Genomic DNA, 24,223 nt, shown 5'->3' on the forward strand with positions numbered 1-24,223 from the left:
ACGGAGTCTAAGGATACACGTGGCTGAGGCATGGAATATTCATAAGAAATGCTGCTGGCAGAGCACAGGTCCCAGGCTAGCACAGATATCCAGGGTCAGCCCCTCTAGCTAGCTACTTGCTACCAGAGTCCATATTTCTCATTCATTACTTAAAATCTAGTACATTACAAGTATCTCTTGCCAGAAAAAGAGACTTAACGAGTGGAAATTTATTAGTGAACGTAGACATTCTTGCCAATAAATTATCCATTAAAACAAAAATGTCAGACAAAAGAGGCAGAGATTTTGGCTTCTGATATCTTTGAGCCCTTTCCCTCTTTATTGTTCTTAAAAACAGAGTAGTCTTCTGGATGGCCATAGTTTTTTAATTAATTATCATTCATAGAGTGAACATCTTTTGAATATCAACCAGGCATCCAATCACTGATGGGAGCTCTGACTAATACAAAGTGGTTTAACTCATGGACCTGTCCTGCCTCCAAGGAGCAAAGACTAAAAGTTTGCATAACTGCATACATAATAGTAGCACAGGACTGTCACTGGAGCTCCAAGAAGGGAGACATCACTTCTGCCCTGGCAATCAAGAAAGAAGTGTGAGACAGCATCTGAGCATGAAAGGTTGGGATTATTTGGGCAGATGAATATTACTAAAGCATTTTAAAAGGATGCATGGTGATGGGGGCGGGGGACTTGTAAGGGAAAGACATATAAGTCCATTTTCCTAAAGAAAAGGTATATGAGTTGTAGTAATAGATAGCTAGATAGCAAGGTTGAAGAGGTATTTTAGAATGGTTCTGGGCTAGACACAAGAATCTACTGCAAGCTTTAAAAAATAGAGACTCTAGGGTCACACTAGAGATTCTGATTCAGTTGGTTTAGAAGTGGGGCTTAAGCCTCTGGGTGATTCTGATGTACAGCCACATTTGGGAACAACTAACGTATGAGCAAATTACAGAGGGCTTTTAAATGCTAAGCTAAAGTGAATAAAAAATCTTTTCTAAGTGCCTGTCCCATAGGTCCTTTCTCCTAGGCACTTTGTTTTTGTTGTTGTTTTTAGCAACTAACAGTTTTTTTTATTAAAAATTAATTCATGATATCCAAGTGTGAATGTTTAGCCATGCAGGAAGAGTGTCCTTAGGTGCGCACCTGAGGAGGTATGCTTCAAGCTCTTCTGAGCATCTCCTCTCTTGACACCTATCTCCTCACTATTATCTGTATTTCTAGAAATGACAGTTCCATGATATGAATTTAGTTGCTCTAAGTCAGAGGGCAGGCAACCCTACACAATGTAGCAAAGTAGTTAAATATAGATTGATCAGTTTTCCATCACAGTGGGGTCCTACCTGTGGGCTCCCCCAATACCTAAGTACCCAGTGGTCTCATCTCACCAAAGGACTACTCAAAGTCTCCCTTCACTGTAATGCCTGCCCTATGCTTCAGAAGAGCTACATTAACCCTTACAAACCTGAATTTGTATGATTTCAGAAAGCACCATAACAATTAATGGATTTGGGGCAAAGGTAATATTAATAACTAGCTAGTTACAGTGGTAGCATAACTATTCAAGCAATATATTCTGAATTAAATTGAATAGATTTTAGTCATGACAAATAATTTATTTCAATTAAGTCTTCTGGGAACACATTACTTTATTCAGAAATAATAAAAAATATTTTACTTTAAATATTTTATTCTCAAACAAGTCATATTTCCTAATTAATTTTTCACTAATGTTTAAAGCTATTTTCCATTCTAGTTATTTCCATTCGTTCTTATGAAAGATGAATTACCATAGGGGTTTACCAAAATGACATCAATCAAAGATAGAGGAAAGTCATGTCCACTAAGTTGAGAGATATTGATTTTACAAGGGAACATCACTTTGTCCCTTAAATATAGTCACTGCTATTACTGAGATGTAGGACTTAGACCACAGGGAAAAGTATTTGTCAATGAGTTTTCAGACCTTTATAGTTTTGTTTTCTTCTATGAATATCTTGGCAAAATCCTCTGGGAGCAAAATATCTCAAAGTATAGATTCTATGAGAATGACAAAGTCTCACTGACACATATATAAATTCTAACTAAATAATCAGAAAAAGAAAAAAAATACATTTTTTCTGCTAGGATCTGCCCTCAGTGATTCTGACTACCATTATGGTAGAGTAGGGGGTATTCAGTCAATGTAGTAATGAAACAGTTGTTTTTAGATGAAATATAAAAAATGTGTAAGACATGAGAATACAAATTTTGAAAGTTATATCAAATATGCATTGCCTGATATATAATGAGACAATTTTCATTCTCTCTCTCCTTTCTTTCTAACATTTGTAGAATGATGTCTTTGTTTCTTAGTACTACTATAAAAGGATACATAGATTGAGTGCTATATAAATAACAGAAATGTATTTCTCACAGTTGTGGAGACTGGGAAGTTAAGGTGATCAAGGTGCCAGCAGATTCAGACTCAGTGTCTGGTGAGGGCCTATTTCCTGGTCCTTGGATGGCAGTCCCCCTGCTGTGTCCTCACAAGGCAGAAGAAGCAAGGGAGCTTCCTGGGTGTCATTTATCAGGGCACATTCCCTCCCAAAGCCCCATCTTCTAATATCACCACTGGGGGTTAGGTTAAACAGGAATTTAGGGAGGACACAAGCATTTAGTCTATGGTAAATAAAATGGTGGGAAAAGACCATTTTAGGTGAGTCTTAATATATTGTAAGTAATATACATCTCTAACAGTCCAAACATGAGAGCTTGAAAAACAACCTGTAGGAATCCTCAGAGTTAATAGAGGGGAAGTAACCTTGAAACTGGGCCTGACTTTGTGCAGGTACATAAGATCTAAAAGGCTGCCCAAATTTGGCTTAAGGTGACTTTGTTTATGTGCTCACAGTCAGAAGAAGGATGGGAGGAATTCAGGTCTCAAATGAAAACCATTAAGCCCAAAGGCAGGCCTACAGTAGGTCCTCCACAATAATTTTTATTCTCTTTCCCTTGAAAGACAAGACCTTATAAGTTAAACATCCTGGAAATGAACTCTCTTTCATTAGCATCCTGGATACAGCACTTTCATTACCTTCAAAAGGAATTCTTCATGAAAAGAGTCTGTAATTAGGATACCAGGGAGAACTGAGTACCTGCAAATGACAGCATATCTGCTCATTGTCCCCACAGCTTCTTGTGTCTAGGCCTGGCTCTCAGAAGCATTGGGTACAATTTACAGATACAAACACCAGACCAGCCTCCAAATTAGTGCTTTTCTCCTTTGACATACTGGCTGTGCATTTTTCTTGAAACTATAACTGCAGAACAGTATATCCAGTAATTAGTGAGTGATTTTCTTTTCACCTGAGTTTTTTCTGTTTCTTTTTCACTATTTTAGCAGCTGGGTATCAGAGAGAAAAAAATAATGTACCGATGTATGATTCAGTTTTCAAAATAGGGGGCAGAGTATAGTTTCTTGATGAAAGCATCAACCTTTTAATTCCGATGAAGTGAAGCTAAATTTATTTTGTTGGAGAATTTGAACTGTTCTGCAAGGCACATGGTCAAACAGTTCAGGCTTCCTGTAATTAACTGTCAAATAAGAGGCCAGGACCAAGCAGTGAACTTCAAGTGGGTCAACCTCAGAAGGGATTAAATTCTGACGAAATTTTACAACAAGAATGGCCTTTCATGGAAACATTCATCCCAGTCAATAGTTCACTCTATAAACAACAGCAAGTGTAGATGGTTCTAAAAACGCAGTTTGTACTCCCATTAGGTCCCCACTGCCCTTGGTGGTCATCACTGATGCTCTTGGCTAGAAGCATTCTTCAGCTGGAGTGTCTATGCACAAAGAGAGCAGGCCCTTTGAGGATGTGAAGGCTGAGGGGCTTACAAAGAACTCTCCTACTGCTATTGTGCATTGAGTAGCAGAAGAAAAGTCCCCCGACTCTATACCTGGCCAGCAGAATGTCCTTCTCACACACACACACCAATGAACTCCGCCACAAGCTACACAGCTCACAAAGTATTCACAGGCAGAGTGGGTGAACAGAGGGATCAATTTCGGGTAGATTGTTGTCATAATCTGAGCAAAATAGAAGTGCTTGTCCTTTGAGTCAGAAATCAAAATATTTCCATGACAACAGAAAGCTTTTCGGCTCTACAATGACCAGGGGCAAATTTTCTGATCTCTTGGAATTTATAATCACAGAGCATAGAACAGTAGGCATGCAACTTGTCTTCCTGGAACCCGAATTTCACTGAAATTCTTCAAATTGTGCATTTACATTAGAAAAATTTTAGATTTTTTTCATGCTTCATTTTTTCAGGCTAGTGTAAGTAAAATCAGAAATAAATATGAATTATTGGCATGAATAATAAAACTGGTTGGTGCAAATTAAATTTATTTCCCGTTAAATTTTAAAGGCCTAAAAAAAAGTACTAACTTCAAAAAGTCATAGCTAAGGCACAATTTTACCCTTTGGTAGCTGCCAGAAATGCCTCATTCCATTGGTTATGATCAAATTTTATTACCTCATGACTTACATAGTCTATCTGCTAGCTTTTCTCTCTTACTAGAAGATTTTCAAGTCCCTCCTGTAAAGTAGGAATAAAATGCAATGAAATGTTCTGTGTTAAAACAGGGGAACTATGCCTTACTGTCAGAAATTGCTTTCTTAAAGAAATTCCCAGAAACTATAGTGATGACCACGACCACAGGTCACTGAAAAATACAAAAACGAAACCAACTATTAATGAAAGAGGAAGTTAGGCCACAATGGGCAAAGGCTAAAGTACATCAACCTAATGTTAAAGAAAGTGTTCATGTAATACATATGCACTTACTATATCTCGTATAAGTTTGTATTTTAAAAGTTTAAAAGCAACAAATTCTTCCACCTTCTCTCCTGGCCTATGGTTCAACTGCAGAAGGTGCTATTAAGTTGGGTTTTATCATTTCAGTAGATTTATTGTGACTTATAAAAAGTTTTTAGCAGCTTTGTTAGAGAATACGTAACAATGAATTGCACAAATGGAGAGCACCCAATTTGATAAATGTAGACATATGTATGCACTGTGAAAGGGTCATTATCATCAAGTTAATGAACACAATAACTCCCTAAATATCCTCCTATCCCTTTGTGAGCCTCCTTTGGCACCTCCTCCCATCTTCAGACAACCATTGATCTATCACCATAGATTCGTTTGTATTGCCATACTTCTATTTGAATAAATCTTTTGACTTTGGCCTGGTTTCTTTTACTGAGCAAAATTACTTTGAGATTCACTTGTGTTTTAGCATGTATTAATAATTCATTCTTACTTTACTTCTGAATATTCCGTTGTGCAAATGTACTACAATTCTTTTTCCATTCACTGGTTCAAGGACATCAGAGTTATTTCTAGTTTTTGGTTAGTACAAATAAAGAAGCTACAAATAATCATATACAAGTGAACATGTGCTTTCATTTATCTTGGATAAATTCTAAGAGTAAAGAAGAATAGATAAATAATATGTTAAGTGTATGTTTAACTTTTTAAGAAACAGACACATTGTATTTTGTTTGGTTTGTTAATCTTCACTTGAGGATATTTTTCCCATTGATTTTTAGAGAGAATGGAAGGGAGGGAGGGGAAGAGGGAGAGAGAGAAACACACACATAGAGAGAAACATCCAGAGAGAAACGAGAGAGAGAGAGAGAGAGAGAGAGAGAGAGAGAGAGAGAGAAACGTCAATATGAGAGAGGCACATCAATCAATTGGTTGCCTCCAGCAGGTGCCCCAACAGGCATTGCACCTGCAAGCCAGGTACATTTATATATATGTAAAGAAGTAAAGAAGACTGTGTTCACCAGACTAAAACTGGGAGCAAACATCCTCAGTTCCTTAATAAATTAAAAAATACAGTGGACAGGGTGTAGAAGGTTGACCCTCAGAAAGTACACATGATATCTAATAATATTCAACAGGAGAGGAGGTAGTGAATCCTGAGGTCATAAGTTAGCAAACTTAAAAAATATTAGATAGATCCTGGTAACATGTATTTCAAAGTGGCTATAAAATTTATCTTCTGAACCTAAGTAAAAAAAATTGATACAGCTTTGGTCTGTCTCCATGTCCTTTCCTTGGATTGCTTGCACTGTAGGGATATTACTTCCATGCAGAGAAGAAGCTCAATATATTCTACGAGGAGAAGCCATGTGGAAAGCCAAGAGGAAAGGAAATGAAATCTCTCAGACAAGATGTGTATCTGTTATCTTAGGCCTCCAATTATTTCTACAAACAAATTTGCAAATAAAATGTGTAGCTCATAATCAAAGACAAGCAGACTAATCAGGAACTTGATGATGTGAAAGAGAACCAGAAAGTACCAAACAAACAAGAATCCCAGATAATTAAGCATTAGCTTTATGTAATTATGGTTACTGTGTTCAAGAAGATAAAAAAGACAAGTTTAAATATTTTGGCAGATAACTGGAACATAGCTTTTAAAAGGACAGAGCTGATTTGGAAAGAACAAAATAAAATTCTAAAACTGAAAAATAAGAACTCTATGGATATGTTTGAAAGTGCACATCTTAGAAACAACTAATGAAAACTAAGTTAGGAAATAAGGTGAACACCAAGAAAGATCCAGAATAAAGCCCAAAGAAACAAAATGTTGAGGAGAAAAAAGAGAGAGCATGAACTTAAGAAACCAGGACAATACAATAAATAAAGTCCTGAGGTGAATTTACGAGAGAGAGAGAGAGAGAGAGAGAGAGAGAGAGAGAGAGAGAGAGAGAATCGGAAAAGAATATTTGAAAGAAATATGGCCTTTTTTTTTTCAAAACAGTGAATGATTACTACACAGATTCAATAACCTCAACGGATTATAAGAATGACAAACAAAGAATTACATACCTAAATGATTATGATAAAATTGGAGGAGGGGAGACAAATGGAAGGAAAGAGGGAGGAAGGAAGGTTGGTTATTTACTTTTGTATTAAATTACAAAACCTTTTTTATTCCACTCCTACGTAGGTATCATAAAGAAGGCACACATGCTACAGGATCTACCAGTATTCATAACAATATTATTTGTAATAACCTAAACAAGAAACAGCCCAAATGTCTACCAGTAGTGTATATAAATAAATGGTGACATGGTCACTCAATGGAATACTTTACAGTAATTAACACATTATAGCTCTATGTAACACTGGGGATTGATCTCACAAACATGGTAGTGGACAAGAGAAGCCAGTCTGAAATATTTGCTTTTTGTTTCCAATTAATCACATTTCAAAGGTAGATGAAATTTAAGTAGCATCTAGAAATGCACATGTAGAAGTAAAAGTATAAAGAAGAGGTATAGAAAAAGCCAAGACTTAGATTCGCATGAAATTCCAGATAATGGATAACTTTGATAGAATGGGGGGATTTGATTATGAAAGCACATGCAGTGGCTCAAGACACTGTCAACATTATAATTCCTAATCCAAATGGTGTGCGCATGAGTATGTCAAAGAAAATTGCACCAGTGGAGTTAAGCAGGAAAAGAAGACTTTACCCAAGACTATTACACTAGGGAGTTCATGGGTAAGTGCTGGCGGAGGGTAGTGGGAAGATTGGTCAGTGTGATTATTAGACCATCTGTGTTTGTTAATTGGCAATTATGGAAGCTAGGCTCCCACGGGAAAAGGGGCCCTGTCTTTCTTGATGATTACATTTCAAAATATGACTGTCAAGTACTTCTTGGATTGACATTCCTGGGTTGTAGATTTTCATATCAAAGGAGCAGAGAAAGAATTTACAATTGCCAGTTTTCTAAAGTAAATGCTCTAAGAAAAAAAGAGAGGCTAGGAGCTTATAGTCAGAAAGAAACCTGTCTGAAGGAAGTTTAATCAGCCCATGCAGGTGTGGCTCAGTGATTAAGCAGCTACGCAAAAATCAAGAGGTCACCAGTTCAATTCTGGGTCAGGGCATATGCCCAGGTTGAGGCTGGGGCACCAATGGGAGCATGCAACATCAGTGGGAGGCCTGCAGGAGGCTCTCATTATTGATTTTTCTATCTCCCTCTCCCTTCCTCTCTGAAGTCCATAAAAATATATTATTAAAAAAAAGAAAGTTTAATCAAACCAAGGAAAACCTTAAGTCAATCTTGGTCAAATAGCAGCTTTATCATAATTCATTTAGCTGTATACCGATGTTTTATGCAGTTTCCTGTATACATTAAAAAATAGTTTAGAACAAAGTCCATATAATATAATTTCCAATTTGTTTTAAAAGAAATAGATATATTAATAGTTATGAAACATAAGAATTCTGTTGTAAAGAGGTACAACATAACAGTGACCCTTCACTGATAGCTTAGGCCACAATCAGACATCCTTAGCACAGTGCTCCCCCTAAGGGAGTACACTGACCACCAGGGGGCAGCTCCTGCATTGAGTGTCTGCCCCCTGATGGTCAGTGCACATCATAGCAACTGGTTGTTCCTCCATTCGATCAATTTGCATGTTACCCTTTTATTATATAGAACTAGAGGCCCGGTGCACAAAAATTTGTGCACTCGGGGGGGAGGGGGGGTTCCTCAGCCCGGCCTGTGCCCTCTTGCAGTCTGGGACCCTTCAGGAGATAACACCCTGCTGGCTTAGGCCTGCTCCCGGGTGGAAGAGGGCAGGCCCAATCCCTAGGTGCAGCCCCTGGTCGGGCTCAGAGCAGGGCCGATTGGGGAGTTGGGGCACCGCCCCCTGTAATGCACAGAGCAGGACGGATTGGGAGGTTGCGATGCCACCCTCAGTCACGCTCAGGGTAGGGCTGATTGGGGGGTTGGGGCACAGCCCCCTGTCACACTCAAGGCAGGGTCGATGGGGAGGTTGTGGCGCCACCCCCTATCACGCACACAGCAGGGCCCAACAGGGGGGTTGGGGCTTTGTACCCTGTCATGCACAGAGCAGGGCCCATCAGGGGGTTGGGGAGCTCCCCTCTGTCACGCACAGAACAGGGCCCATCAGGGGGTTGAGGAGCTCCCCCCTGTCACTCACAGAGTAGGGCCGATAGGGGAGTTGGGGCACCACCCCCTGTCACACACAGAGCAGGGCGGATCAGCAGGTTGGGGCGCCGCCCTCTACCACCCACAGAGCAGGGCCAATCAGGGAGTTGGGGCGCCGCCACTCTCACACTCAGGGCAGGGCCGATGGGGAGGTTATGGCTCTAACCCGTCACACACAGAGCAGGGCCCGTGGTGGGGGGGTGGGGGGGGGGGTTAGGGCGCTGAACCCTGTCACACACAGAGCCACAGGGCGATCAGGGGGTTTGGGCGCTGCCCCCTGTCACGCTGATCCCGGTGCCGGGAGGGATATTACCCTTTTACTATATAGGGTAGAGGCCTGGTGCACTGGTGGGTGCTGGTTGGTTTGCCCTGAAGGGTGTCCTGGATCAGGGTAGGGGTCCCCACTGGGGTGCCTGGCCAGCCTGGGTGAGGGGATGATGGCTGTTTGCAGCTGGTAACACACCCTTCAGTGTGGGGGTCCCCACTGGGGTGCCTGGCCAGCCTGGGTGAGGGGATGATGGCTGTTTGCAGCTGGTAACACACCCTTCAGTGTGGGGGTCCCCACTGGGGTGCCTGGCCAGCCTGGGTGAGGGGATGATGGCTGTTTGCAGCTGGTAACACACCCTTCAGTGTGGGGGTCCCCACTGGGGTGCCTGGCCAGTCTGGGTGAGGGGCTGAGGGCTGTTTTCAGGCTGGGGGTGACTGAAGCTCCCAACCGCTCCTTTTTTTCTTTTCTTTTTTTTATTCTGGGCCAGCTTTAGCTTGAGGCTTGGCTCCAGCTCTTAGGCCTCCTCTGCTGAAAGTAGGTTTCTGGCCTTTGCTTACAATGTTGCAATTCTGCTGGCTGAAGCCTGGCAGTATTCGTTACAATGTTTCTTAAACTGCAGGCTCAGAGGCCTGCAGCCGCAGGCGGGGAACATTGTTTTCCTCCGTCACTGAGGCAAGCAAGCCTCATGTTAGTTTCAAGCTGCCTGGCTGCCGGCCGCCATCTTGGCTGACAGTTAATTTGCATATCTCACTGATTAGCCAATGAAAAAGGTAGCAGTCATACGCCAATTACCATGTTTCTCTTTTATTAGTGTAGATAATAAAGAGGAAAATATTTCCCCAAATAGAATGCATCTATCTACATTCTGCTTGTATGAAAACTACATGGTTTTATAATTAACATGTTTATATTTAATTTTCCCAAAGAATCTTAGTATCTGTTTTGTTTGTTTAGAAACCAAAATATGAGTAAATAGGGTTAACTGTACTTACCTTTCTCCCTCTTCCTTCTCTTTCTTTCTTTCCCACAACCAGTATGAGAATGCAATATGGGACTGAACAAACTCAACTGGGCCTTCCCTGAGTGTGACCTATTTTCTGCAAAGATTTTAGGAGCTGTGAGGGACCAATGTATCAACCTGTTGAAGGACCATCCTCTGTTTTATTAAGTGGAAATTTTTAGACATGTGACTTGAAGAGTATCCTAAAGGTCAAATGTCCTCCTGGGGAGTAATTTAAACAGAGGGGAAAACCAGACTTTCTTCTGTGCATCACTTTACTTGAGTTCCTATGAATTCAGAATACATGGAGGTTGAAGTGACTTTGTGGAAAGCACCTGAGTCAACTCTTAGTGCCTGTGAGAAAATTCAATCTAATAATGTGTGTTGAATATTTACATCTTTATACGGTTCATAATATCTTTGTTTTCCCCAGCCTTTGTTATTACTTATGTATACTTCTCTATTCGATACTTACCAAACCCTGAGGCTACCCAATAACAGTATAATGTTCCTCACTTAAGTCAATGAACTCTAACAGAAACCAATGCATTTTAACTGAATTTTTGTTTATCTCAAGGAGCACATTTTAATGAAATCAATACATTCTTGCTGAAAGCCACATGAATCCACTGGAAAGCATACATTGTTACCAAATCCAATATACAGTTTTTTAATGTCTGTATGTTTTAGGGTAAGCATAGCCATACATTTTCGCTGTAACCAATATATTTCTGAAGGGCTGATACTGAGAAAGCCTTATTTCATAATGAAGTCAATTCATTCTTACAGAAACTAATACTGTATTCCAGCAATGTCAGGCTGAATGAAGACTATGATTTATAAAATGTAAATTCTTCCAGAAATGACATTTTTTAAAAAGTAGTTTTGAAAGTGTATAAAATATTTTAATATCTTCATTAGAGTTACAAAAGAAGCTGGAGAAAAGTTTTTGAAATGAAAAGCTAAGGGCCTTGTTTATAATTTGTGTTTAAACACTCAAATATATTTATTATATTAGTCACTAAATTTTTGAAAATGTGTTTTTATTTCATTAGATGCCCACAAAAAGTGGATATATTTTGGAGAAAATTGTAGGTTAAAATATTTAGAAATTTCCAGTCCTAACAATATTACATCTTCTCTATCTCACCTAAGAATGACAAACCTCATATGATTCTGCCTCTGAATTCCCTCCCCAAAATATGAATAGTCATTGTAGTAAAAAAACTACATTTAAGGAAATAAATTCAAACAATGACTCAACAATAAAATGATCAAATAAAAATACTTGAAGTGTTATGCAAATTTTTACCTATGTAATACCCATGTAGGTATGTTTGTATTTGTAAGTGTTGCGTAAGTCTCTTGACCTGTGTCATGTTCTTTCCACATCCAGACTGGCCTCCTCCATTTAACACTTAGCCCAGAAATTGAAAATGCATCACATTTTATAAAGCTAATATTTTAAAATTCAAATGTGCTTGTATTTAGAAAGTGGCTGGTTATCTCCCAAGACATTATCTAATTGGGAGAGTAACCTTATTGTATAATTCATCCAGAAGAAAAGCAAGGGCAGCTTGTTTCCCCAGATATCTTAATTTGCCCTTTTAGTTTTCTCCCCTAATGACATTTCCAGAGGATGAATAAAATGAAGGGGAGAATTATACTACAGTAAATGTAACAAACCCAGTGAAATTTTTTAAAAAGCAGCTTTCAGGGAAATATGCATCCTAGTTCAAATTAAAATGTTATAGTTCACATTCATATAAATAATAAGAATCCAATAAGCAATTTTAAAAAAAATTCTCAAGCCACCCAGTGAACTTCTCTAATTAGAAAATGTAGAAAAACACCAAAGTTCTACAGGAAGTACAATATTCTTGTTAAAACAAACAAACAAATAATTCAATGGAGCAGATGCTAAACCCAAATATAGCCCTGGAAACATTTTCTCTTATTAAAACAACTCTAAATTATTCCAAGTCCTTTGGCTTCAAGGCAGCTTTGTAAATTCGTCCCCCTAGGGATATGTCTCTGAACCTACAAAGATCGAAATTTTTAAATAGTTACTTTTACTCAAGGTGTGTGTGTGTGTGTGTGTGTGTGTGTGTGTGTGTGTGTGTGTGTGTTTAATAAGGTCAAACTCAGATATAGCACTTCACCTTACACAATTAATAGCAAATCCCTTTAATCTCCTTGTTTAAGAATTAGGATTCCAGACACTGAAGCAGTTAGTGCATCTCAAAAAGCACATTACTACAACCTGGAACTTCCCAAAAAGAAACACCATATTCTCTCACTTCCCCTACTTGGAGGGGCAGGAGATCTACAGTAACTTTATTGTAACCCGAGAAAGGAGGCGATGAAAAGTGTATGTGATTAGAGCAGATGGGGGCTATCTTTCCAAAGCTTGAGCCTGAGCTCAGTGGGCAGCACACAGAGGTGAAAACCAAAGCCCAGGACGTGACCTTTCCTGGTTTCCCTGCACTGCCCAACTCACCATGTGAGGTGAGCGACTGCGCACGCGCACTGAAGGCAGCAAGTGGTCTGCCTGGGCAGAGGTCATCCTATGGGAGACAATCCAACAAGCATTCAGAGGATGCTGAACTAAGGTGCAAAGAAGTGAACCCTGAAGCTTCATTTAATGTTACAATCCATGCTCTTCCACATGGAGCCTGGAAGGCTACTCCCCAGTTTCCACTTCCAAGTTACTATCCGCTCACCAGCCCTGAAGTAGCACCATCGCTGTTAATCATTGTCCATCTACACATCATTTAAGGTTGAGTCTAAATCTCACCTCCTCCTCTGCACATCCTCCCCATATCATACTGCCTTTTTGTTTTTAACAACTTCTGGGCATTTACTGTTTCCTACCGTGCACTCACAACGCTCTTCACGCCCATTAGGCCCCTTTCCTTTTTCAAACCCACTCCATAATTGGCCTCTCCTCCCCTAGCTTCACTTTGTCAAGCCATCAAGCAATCTTTAAGCCTCAGCAACTTAACCAGCAATAATGTGACCCATCACTCGTCTATGAATGTGGCCAAGAAAGCTAAAGTGAATCCAAATGAACTTAGACTTATTAGTTTATTACTTATGGCACAGGGGGCCTGGATATCATGTTTGCATTGTTCAACCGAGTCCCCCAGGTCCTGTGGGGCAATGCAGAGGCAGGCCCATGGTGGATACTGCACACATAAGAAATTGGTGTCACAGTTGAGGAACTCCAAGATAAGGAGATCCTGATCTTATATAGGACCCACTGGCAAACCTGCCACTCTCTCCCTCCAAACAATGGTTCTCAACCTTCCTAATGCCACGACCCTTTAACACAGTTCCTCATGTTGTGGTGACCCCCAACTTTATTGTTACAAATTGAACATAATTAAAGCATAGCGATTAATCACAAAAACAATATGTAATTATATATGTGTTTTCCGATGGTCTTAGGCGACCCTTGTGAAAGGGTCGTTTGACCCCCAAAGGGGTCGTGACCCACAGGTTGAGAACCGCTGCTCCAAAAGGTGACATTATCTTTATTCCCAAGAACACTCCTAGTGATGGGAAGGAGACATCCAGGGAGAGAAAGCCCTCAATGTCTCTGGAGGGAATCACTATTTCTATCTGCCCCATACCCATGTGCTGTGCAAACATCCTTGGCAAGTTGTTAACATCCTTTGCTCAGAAGATGTGCAGAAATGCCAGATTGTGGAGAATTATCTCCCAACATACTTCCATGTCCAGCCTAGACCCCATGGTTTATTATATCAACATGTTTCTTGCCAGCATCTTCAGCTCCCTGCCCCTGTCTTGCCACATACACCTTGCTACAGTCCACACCGGTTGTCTAACAATTTGCACGTTGACTTTTTCATGGAATTTAAGCAATGTTGGAAAGAAGATCTCACAACAGAAGACACTGATGTCACTTCAAGTTCAGATGGGCCCTCAAAACTCCTGAGGAAGCCTTTTCCGTCTTTGATCGGGTCCTTTCTTCTCCTCCCCCCAACGGCTAATTCAAACCCTCAAAGCTCCTATAAGCCTTCATAACTCCCTGCCAATCAACCTGCCTCCAACCTGAAGAAAAACATCTACACCATGGACCCAGCCTAACTGCTCAAGTCCTCTGCCTTACACAGAGTCACTTCTTGTTCTGTCCCAGGTTTATGATGTAAATCTCACTCCTTTTCAAGCCTTGCCCAATCAGTATTTCCTGTCTATCTTGTTTCTCCACCCTCTTTATTCCTCATTTCTCTAAAATCCAAGCTTTCTAAATTTCTTTCCATCTTAAAAATAATCACATCTCCCACACACTGTATTTATCACCCCACCATTTGCCTTTCTTTCATAGCTAAACTCCTTGATAAAATAATTAATTCACAATTAGTTCTCTACCTACTGTCCTCACCACCATCACACCAAGCTGCTTTCTCCAGAGCAGTGACAGTGAGCAACCTCTACTCAGTCACTCAAGCCAGAACCACAGGACACCTGCTTTAATAGACATATTTTCAGTGGGTCTCTCTCCTTTTTAAAAAGCTCTAACAGAATCATTTATAAAGTTCTTTCCAAAATAACACAAGGAGCCCTAACCGGTTTGGCTCAGTGGATAGAGCATCAGCCTGCAGACTAAAGGGTCCCAGGTTCGATTCCAGTCAAGGGCATGTACCTTGGTTGCGGGCACATCCCCAGTAGGGGGTGTGCAGGAGGCAGCTGATCAATGTTTCTAACTCTCTATCCCTCTCCCTTCCTCTCTGTAAAAAATCAATAAAACATATTTAAATAAAAATAACACAAGGAGTATACATCTTTTCCCAGACTTGACAGCATACCCCCCTCAAGAAATTGTAAAGAATTCTAACTCCTACTTTATTTTCACTTATAAAGAAAAAACTTGTATGTTACTCCAAATGAGGAAGAAGTTAATTGCTCCCCCATGAAATCATTGTTGTGTTTTAAAGGAAGAAATTTAGGCACACAGCAATTTTAAAGACTGGCACAAAGTTGCTGCATGGATAAATGATTAAGCACAAATTTCATCACTCTTGCAATAGATGGTCCTCCTTCCCAAAGAACATAAAAGACATGAAATTTCATTAATTAATACTCTTGTTGAAAAGAATTTCACAGGAGTTGAAAATATGGGTTCTAGACTATTCCATGAAATACATGTCTACTACTTTCAAATGAATATATAAGGTAAATGTTACTATTAACAAAGTGTTGCCAAAGAGAAGACCTGCTTGGACAGTCTCTAATGAAGAGTTACATAGGTTGTTTGCAATTAAAACATCATAATGGTGGTTATTAAAATTAAAGTGCTTTGCAAATGGTTTGTTTCCAATACATTAAATACTCCCCTAAGACCTTTCCACCCTATTAATTTACCTAGGTAGTACCAAGGTAGACTTCTACCAGCCACATAACTATTACAAATTTTCAGATAGGTGGAATTGAAAATGAGATTTTACTATATAAATTTAGGACAAAAGGAAAGCATCAAATTGTGTGAAAACTAACTTGAAAATGTGTGATATTTTTTAAAAAGTGTTGTCGTACTACAACTCAAAATATACATCATCATCTCTTCTGTGAATGGCCCACATGAGACAGTCCCTTCCCCCTAACATATACTATATTATAGATACATCTGCGTCATAGCAATTATTACAGTGTTTTGTAACAATTTATATGTCTGCCTCACCTTTATAATTTGTGATCTTCAAAGGAAAACAGATTTGTCTTGTATGTCTTTGTATGAGAAGTAGTATGATATTATTTGAGCATCTTTTGAGCCAAATTGATTAAAATTTAGCTGCCTGCTCTGCAAATATATATGAACATTTGTGTCAGAGACTTTAAGTGTCTGGTACATAAAAGGCTCTCAATAAATGATTGTTGCTATCACTATTAAAATGACCATTATTGTTATTGTTGATTCTCCAGGGTACTTCCCGTTCTTTGGTATCTTTAGGTGCTCAGTAAATGGTTTACCAATGAATAATGTATAAGCTATTATATAAATACTAGGAGCCCACTGCACAAAATTTTGTGCACTAGGGGGGGTCCCTCAGCCTGGCCTGTGCCCTCTCGCAGTCTGGGACCCCTCAGGGGATGTCCACCTGCTAGCTTAGGCCCACTCCCCAGGGGATTGGGCCTAAGCTGGCAGTCAGACATCCCTCTGGCAGCCTGGGAGACCTCGGGGGATGTCCACTTGTGCCGGAGTCCAACCCCAGCAGGTCCAGGGGTCCCCAAAGGTGTGGATGGAGTCAGCGAAGAAGGAATGACACAGAGACAGCGTTCAGTTGATCAGCAGCCTAGCCAGGATCTCTAGCCAGGATCTCCAGCCAAGTTCTGGTCTGGATCTCCAGCGAAGTTCTGCTGCTTATTGTCTTGTTACATCCGTATTTATACCAGTTGATTTTAATCCTGTCAATTTCTATTACAAAGGTTAGGGCCTTTCTTATCTCCATTCCAGGGAGTAAAGATTATGTAGCTTAAGCATGATTGTTTGTAGTGATTAACTACCCGCCTGGCACTTAGTTAAGGAGTTTCATCCCCTCCCTGACTTCAGGGAAAAATTCCTACCTGGAGAAACAACCTTTCTCGGAGAGGTGACCTTGGTTAAAACACACAGCGCTAAGGGGAGCAAACATATTAAGAACAGTATGCTATATACGCCAGGTCCCTTGAAACATATGCTGTGCAGATGTTTCTTTCCTGCAGCGACTGTGTCAAGCAGCAAGGATGGACCGGCTTCCGGCACACTTGCCAGTGGGGAGCAGGCCTAAACTGCAGTCGGACATCCTTAGTGCTGCTGAGGAGGTGGGAGAGGCTACCGCCACCACCGCTGTGCTGGCAGTTGTCAGCCTGGCTTGTGGCTGAGCCGAGCTCCCCCTGTGGGAGTGCACTGACCACCAGGGGACAGCTCCTGCATTGAGTGTCTGCCCCCTGGTGGTCAGTGTGTGTCATAGTGAACAGTCATTCCCAGTCGTTCTGCTGTTAGGGTCAATTTGCATATTACTCTTTTATTATATAGGACAGAGGCCTGGTGCATGGGTGGGGGCAGGCTGGTTTGCCCTGAAGGGTGTCCTGGATTAGGGGGTCCCGCTGGGGTGCCTGGCCAGCCTGGGTGAGGGGCTGATGGCCATTTTCAGGCTGGCCACACCGGGGGGCTGGAAGCAGGTATCTGGGATTTATTTATCTTCTATAATTGAAACTTTGTAGCCTTGAGTGGAGCTCAGGGCCGGCAGGGCAGGTGGGAAGCATGGTTTCCTCCATCCTGGGGCCAATCCAAGCTTCCCGCTTACTCCAGCTCAATGGCCACCGCCATCTTAGTTGGTTTAATTTGCATACTCCCTCCTGATTGGCTTGTGGGCGTGACAGAGGTATGGTCAATTTGCATGTTTCTCTTTTATTAGTGTAGACTAGAGGCTCAGTGCATGAATTTGTGCAAAGTGGAGTCTTCAAGGGGTGAAGGGGCTGGAACTTGCTCGACCCTTCAGGTGGGAGGTGGGACACCCTTGCAGGCCCAGGATCCATCCTGCTGACATTCATGCCAATTATCGGAAGCCACCTGGTGGCTGCTTTTATATTGTTTCTTTCCTGTGGAGCATCCAGGGAGGGGAAGCAGCCACTGTGCCCAAGGCCAACTTCCAGGAGATCGGTAGCACTGTCGGGATTGTGCCGGTGGTGCTGGCCCGTCAGTGACTCGCCTATCCTCTGGAGATTGGACTTGCAGCCTGCTGAGGGAGTGAGTGGCTGCCATCAGGCTGGTGGCCTCAGCTGACCAGCACTCCCACTGTGGGAGCTCACTAACCACCAGGGGGAAGCTTCTGCATTGAGCATCTGCCCCCTGGTAGTCAGTGTGCATCATAGCAACTGGTTGACCTGTCATTCCAGTCATAATGGTCACTTAGGCTTGTGTGTGTGTGTGTATGTGTGTGTGTGTATAATTACTTTAAATGACTATCTTATTTGTTGACAATGGCTCTATGTTACTTATTGGTATTCTTCCAACAACTTTTCAAGTAGGTATTCATTAGATGTTTATTAACTAAATTTCTCAGCGGTCTTTCACTTCTTTGGTGGATAAAGAGTAATTATTTTTCTTTTTTTAGTTTTATTTATCCAACTTTATTCAAATTTTTATTATTGGCATTCAAAATCCTACAGAGAGTTTTACATTTATAAAGATGCTGTTTGAATTCAACTACAATTTTCTTGCTACTTAAAAGACTTTAAAGAAGAAATTAAAGATAGGGCTTTTGAAAATAAGCCTACTTTAACATACTCAAACCTCATGACCAGTATTTGAAGCTCTCAAAAAACAGCTTGAAAATGTCATACACTATACACAGGCTAAGATTAAAGTCCCAGTGTTTCATTGTTGAACTCGAATGGATTATGAGACATTTAAGAGGTATTGATAAAAATCAAGTGGCATGGTTGTAGGTTTAGTTAATTAAGAAAAGGATTATAATAAGCGCTAAGTGTGGTAACATTGCTTTGTGTGGTGTAGATTTAATATTATTAGAGGCAGCAGATCACATCTTCTTCTGGTCCTTAAAGCATTTCCCACCAGGCAGGGTGACCAGTGTGGGGCTGGCACTTACTACAGCTGATGTGGGTGGTTATGATGATAATCTCATGGATGAGTGTCAATAGATTCACAAACGAAGTTATCAGTCTGCAAAATCCCCTTTTCTAACCACATTTTTGATCATGGAGTTTTAAGTAAAATCAATGTCAAAAGACCTTGCTTACTTCAACAAAACAACCTCAATTATCAATGGCTGGGGGAAAAATTTTGAGACCAACAATTTCAGAAACCACTCTTTCCCCCTCTTGCTTATATAAAACCCACTCTTTTTAAGGGCAACTTTTAAAGGCTTTACATCCTTCTAACCCACAGGGCATCATTATAGTAATGAGCAAGAGTTAGAAAACTCAGAGTTAACTGACTTTACTTCACCAAAAAGGATATTCAACAATTAGGGGAACATGACTATCAGAAATATTTATAAAGCATATAGCTATTACTTTGAAGATACAGGTATTTTCTTTATTTTGTGATACATAAAAAGAATACCCTTTATCATTATGGCTACCCTTTGACATATTCCTCATTGAAGTATAACCTATATGACTCCCAAAAAGAAAACCTTTGCATGTGGGAGTCACATCAGTCCCGTGAAAGGGGAACAACCTGGGCCTCTATTCGGACTGCTGTTCATTTTCATATCACATGACCTTATATTCTCATCCCTTCATCTACACAATGGAGAGCACTCATAGCTTCCTAACTTCAAAGTCTCTGAGTACTTTAAAAATAAGGTAAAAGATTTCTATTGTCTGGGACTCACCTCACCCTACAGCTAGTTTGTGACTTAAATCATGGGGAATACTGTTTGCAATGGTGACCTCTGGTGGTGATTTTTATTCTACTCCTTTTTGTTTGCTTACTTGTCCTAATCACTTTCGTAATAGCAAACACACACAAAAAATTTAAGTCAGTTTGAATACCAAATAGAACCTTTCAACTTCACACATGAAACTGGAACATATGACCTATCAACACTACTGGGATTTGCTCCTTACTTACCCTCTAGTCACACACTTAGTTAAATGTACTTTTATTGTCTCTTAACTCTAATCACTACAAGAAGAGATTGGAAGAGGGGATATTAATTAAGCACCTCCCATAATCATTTAAAAGCAGTTAATTCATATCTCTTTACCTATCCATGGATAGATTATTATTAGTGAAACGTGTTTGTCATTTTCCCCTCCTATTCATCTCTGAAATATTTTAACACAAAATTGTGCTTGCTGGTAAAATCTGGTGACTACAAAACTAATGGTTTTATTCTGCTTGAGCATGCCTTTTGTAAAATGCAGCCCTAATTATCATATTTCTTCTCTGTGTGAGTTATTAATCTAGTCTATGTCCCATGCTTTTCAGAATATTAAAAATAGTGTGAAGTCCAAAGGTTCACCATCTCTATCAAATGATGACTAGTAACCCCAGTGGAAGCTACATTAGAACATTTTCTCTCAGCACACCTGGAAGGGGCTCCTTCTTATATTAGGGAAATAGACTAGTATCCATCTAGATAAATGTGATATTTTTAAAAATAGGACCTCTGGGTCCCAATTTCTAACATTTGAGTAATTTGGAATGTCACTAATCCTCTATAATAAATCTCAGGGCTACAAAGATACAGAGTTCCTAGAGGTGACGAAAGGTGTGCTGTGAACAGGAACTAACTAGTATTTGTGCTACATTCTCAGGTTATGTGGTGGTAGCTCTTTCTAGATTGTTTTAAATGTGTTACACAATTTAAGAATTATGCTTTGCATGCCCATAGCTATGTCATTTCACAACCAGTGCATGCTTTGATTCTATCCAAGGAAACTAAACAACCCAAGCATATCCACAGACCAGTGAGCTTCTTCTATTTCTTACTGTTTGGTTCTTTCTTCTCCATCTATCTCATATCCCAGATTCAGCTCACCCTTCCTCATTGCTCCAATCACTACCTTCACTGCTAAATCTCAAATTGTAACTCCAGGTAGAGTTAACAGTAGGAAGGCAATTTCCCTCCCACTGTTGGGGGAATGGTGAGGAACGTTTCCCCCCTTGATTGCAATCTGCAGAGCAGATATCTAGAACTGGTTCAGAGAAATCTAGTGACTGAATTAAAATGTTCAAACACAAAGATTAGGCCAAAGTATCAAAAAATAAGCCATTAAGCCAAAAAGAGAAAGCACTGATTACCTCCACTTGTGCTTTCCATGATACCTTATGCAGTCTTCTAATATAACATCAGTCAAATTGTATCGCATTTTTTATTTTACATGTGTCATACCTTTGTTAGATTATTAGCTCATCATGGAGAAGGAATATATCTTATTCATCTTATATCCCTGGTGCTTAGGCCAGGGCCTGATGTGCTGGTGTTACACACACACACACACACACACACACACACACACACCTAAATGAGTGAGAAAATAAGAAATGCAACCAAAGGTATTTGACTCCTCCATAAATTCCATTAAATCTTAGCAGATTCACAGGCTTTCTGAAGCACAGAGTCTTCACTATTAAAGGTCTTCAGATGCAACCTCCTCACCCAACAAAGGACCTCCTTCTATCCTGTGATTTAAGATGATAGAAGACTCACTGTCTTCTGAGGCTGTTGTTCATTCTTTGACCAGTTTAAATTGTTGGAAAGTTGTTCCTTTTATTGACATATCTGGCTTCCTCCCACATACTAGTTGTGCCCTTCAGGCTTTCAGTGAATAAATAGAATCTTTCAGAAGATTATTTGTTGTTGACTTGAGAGCTATGTCTAGGCCATATTTGATTTCAAACTGAATTTGTTACCAATCTTACATCATTTCATTCACAAACTGTAATAAATGATTATCAGAAACTCAATTGAAATTACTCAGTGCAGCATCAAAGGGATGGCTGCTTTCTTAGGACTTACCCATGTTGAATCAAGAAGGGAGAAAAGAACTGTGAGTTGTTTAGTGCCAACAATGTGTCAGCTAGTTTCCACACACTTTGTACTTCATCTAATTTAACTTTTCTCATCAAATTATGCTACAAATAGTATCATTATTCTCCTTTTACAGATAGGCTAACTGGTATTGTTAAAGGAGCAAATTGTACCTGGTTCAATCATAAAATAATATGTATGTGATTTTAGATAAAATTGACTAGAAGATTGTCATAAATTAATACATGAATTTTTTTTAAAAAAATCCAGTATTGGCAGAGAAATTTACTTCCTCTAGGCAGGCACCATGGATTTTAGAATGAAAGTGATCTTGGCTCTAATTCCTGGCTCTGCCTCTTTATAGCTGAATCATAGGGCAAGTCATGTAACTTCTCTGGGGTAGAGTATCCTAATCTGTGAAATGGTGATCAAAGTATAGACTCGGGAAGGTTGAAGTGTGGAAAAAATGAGATCATGTATGGAAAGGCTGAGTACAATGCCCAGAACATGACAGTGGTGATAATGATGAAGAGACATTGAGATCCAGTTCAAAAGACTCATAAGATTTCAGAGCTGGGAGTCACTTTAGCAATCACTTAGTCAATATATATATATAGACATAGACCCTGAGGGGACATGGGTCTTATTCAAGGTCATAGAGCTAGTCAGCATTGCCTGCCAGTTCCCTAGGTCTGTGCTATTCCCTGCAGTCCACGGAGTTCCCAGACTTGACACCTCTTTCTACAAGTTAGGACAGAAATCAGCAGGCAAGGCAGCCCCTGCACTCAGCATGTCCTCCAGCCTGCAGGAGGGGTCCAGGAGAGAGAGAAAGCACAGCCTCGTTCTCCCCAATGTGCTCTTTCTCTAGTGTTCCCTTTATACTTAACAGCAAAAGACAGTCACATGAAAAATAAATCTTCATTCCTGTGGGGTCCATCTGTTCCCATCACTCATCTGCAGTGAGAGATGCCTATTCGTAAATGCATCTCAATTTCTAATGAACAGTCAAATAAAAGCTACTACCATCAAGGCTGCCTCATAGGTGATCAAAGCCACAAAGACAGGGCTCCTCCTGGGGCAACAAGCTCATGGCTTCCCTGCATCATGACCACACTCCTAATACTGAGGCAGGTAAGAAGAGGCTGTCAACGCCACTTCCCCAGACCTGGGGCCCTCAAGCAGGCAGATGTGTTGAGCGTGAAGAGAAGTTTCCAAAAGCTTCCTCACCCGCAGCCTGGGGCAGAGCAAACAGGGCTGGGACCCTGAGTCCTGAGCAACTGGCCTCCAGGGCTGAGGACCTAGTTATGGGATTTTAGCTTCACCTTCTTTCTCACCCCTTCCCCAGTTAGTTTAGTTGTGTGTTTTTGTAGACTTGTAAAGTTATTTTTCTTTTATTTTTCCCCTCATACCTATGTGCTGATGTGATACCAAATTGAAAAGACAGGCACCTGACTAATTCTGACTGAGTGAAGAAGGCATATGGTTTTCAGGGAAAGGCGGGAAAGGGCTGAATCTTGTATTTTTAGTAACTCCCACTTTTCTTGATACTGCTATCCACTTTGTGCATTCTACAAAGCAGTGATGGGTGGGAATCATGCCTGAAGTACTGTGAATTTTCTGAAGAAAACCACATCTCCCCCATAAGGCTTTTTTTAAAAAAAAAAAAAAAGACTATTAGAAAATAATTAAGTTCTTGCATCTGTGGACTTCAATATGGAAATATATGAGCCTAGAAATGTTGGGGGCCACCATGTGAAATCGAAGAATGAAGGCTACCCAATTGAAGGCAGAGCCCAGAAATGGAGAAAAACTGAACTCTGATGAAACCCACTGAGAACCTAGATTAAGCAATGACTGAAGCTATAAATGTTCCCTTTTGCGAGTGTCTGCATTTTGGTATTCATTTGTAAAAAGAACTAACTTATCAATTTCATTTAATAATCTACATTAATAAATATTTTGGTAAGGCAGGTTCAGTGCAAAGATATGTGAATTTGCTAGCACAAAATATTGAAATAAAACATCACATATTATTTCATAAAACAATAGGACCATTTCTCTTTTTTCTTTTTTTTTTTTTTTTTTTGCAAGCACTACACAAGAAGAAAGCTATTAGGAACAAGTTATTTTAATGACTTACTCCCTCAAATGTCTTGAGCAGTACAATAAGTTGTCACCCATTTACTACTTTGATTAAATATTTCTGAAGTCCAGTTCCCACTTTGTAACAATGTCTTCTTTTCTTTCCTAGACAATGGGTACCTTCCCTGGGTTCCTTTAAATGCAAAGAGTCAGTTTGACTGGTACCCCTGCAAAGAGAAAAAGTGAAAAGCATGCTCAATGCTGTGGGCTCATGTGCTCCTCAATTATAGCCATTGCTGACATGTGTGGCTGTTAGTTTCAGGAGCTACAGGGACTG

Source organism: Myotis myotis, unplaced genomic scaffold (assembly GCF_014108235.1).
Source record: "Myotis myotis isolate mMyoMyo1 unplaced genomic scaffold, mMyoMyo1.p scaffold_m19_p_9, whole genome shotgun sequence".
Lineage (NCBI taxonomy): Eukaryota > Metazoa > Chordata > Mammalia > Chiroptera > Vespertilionidae > Myotis > Myotis myotis.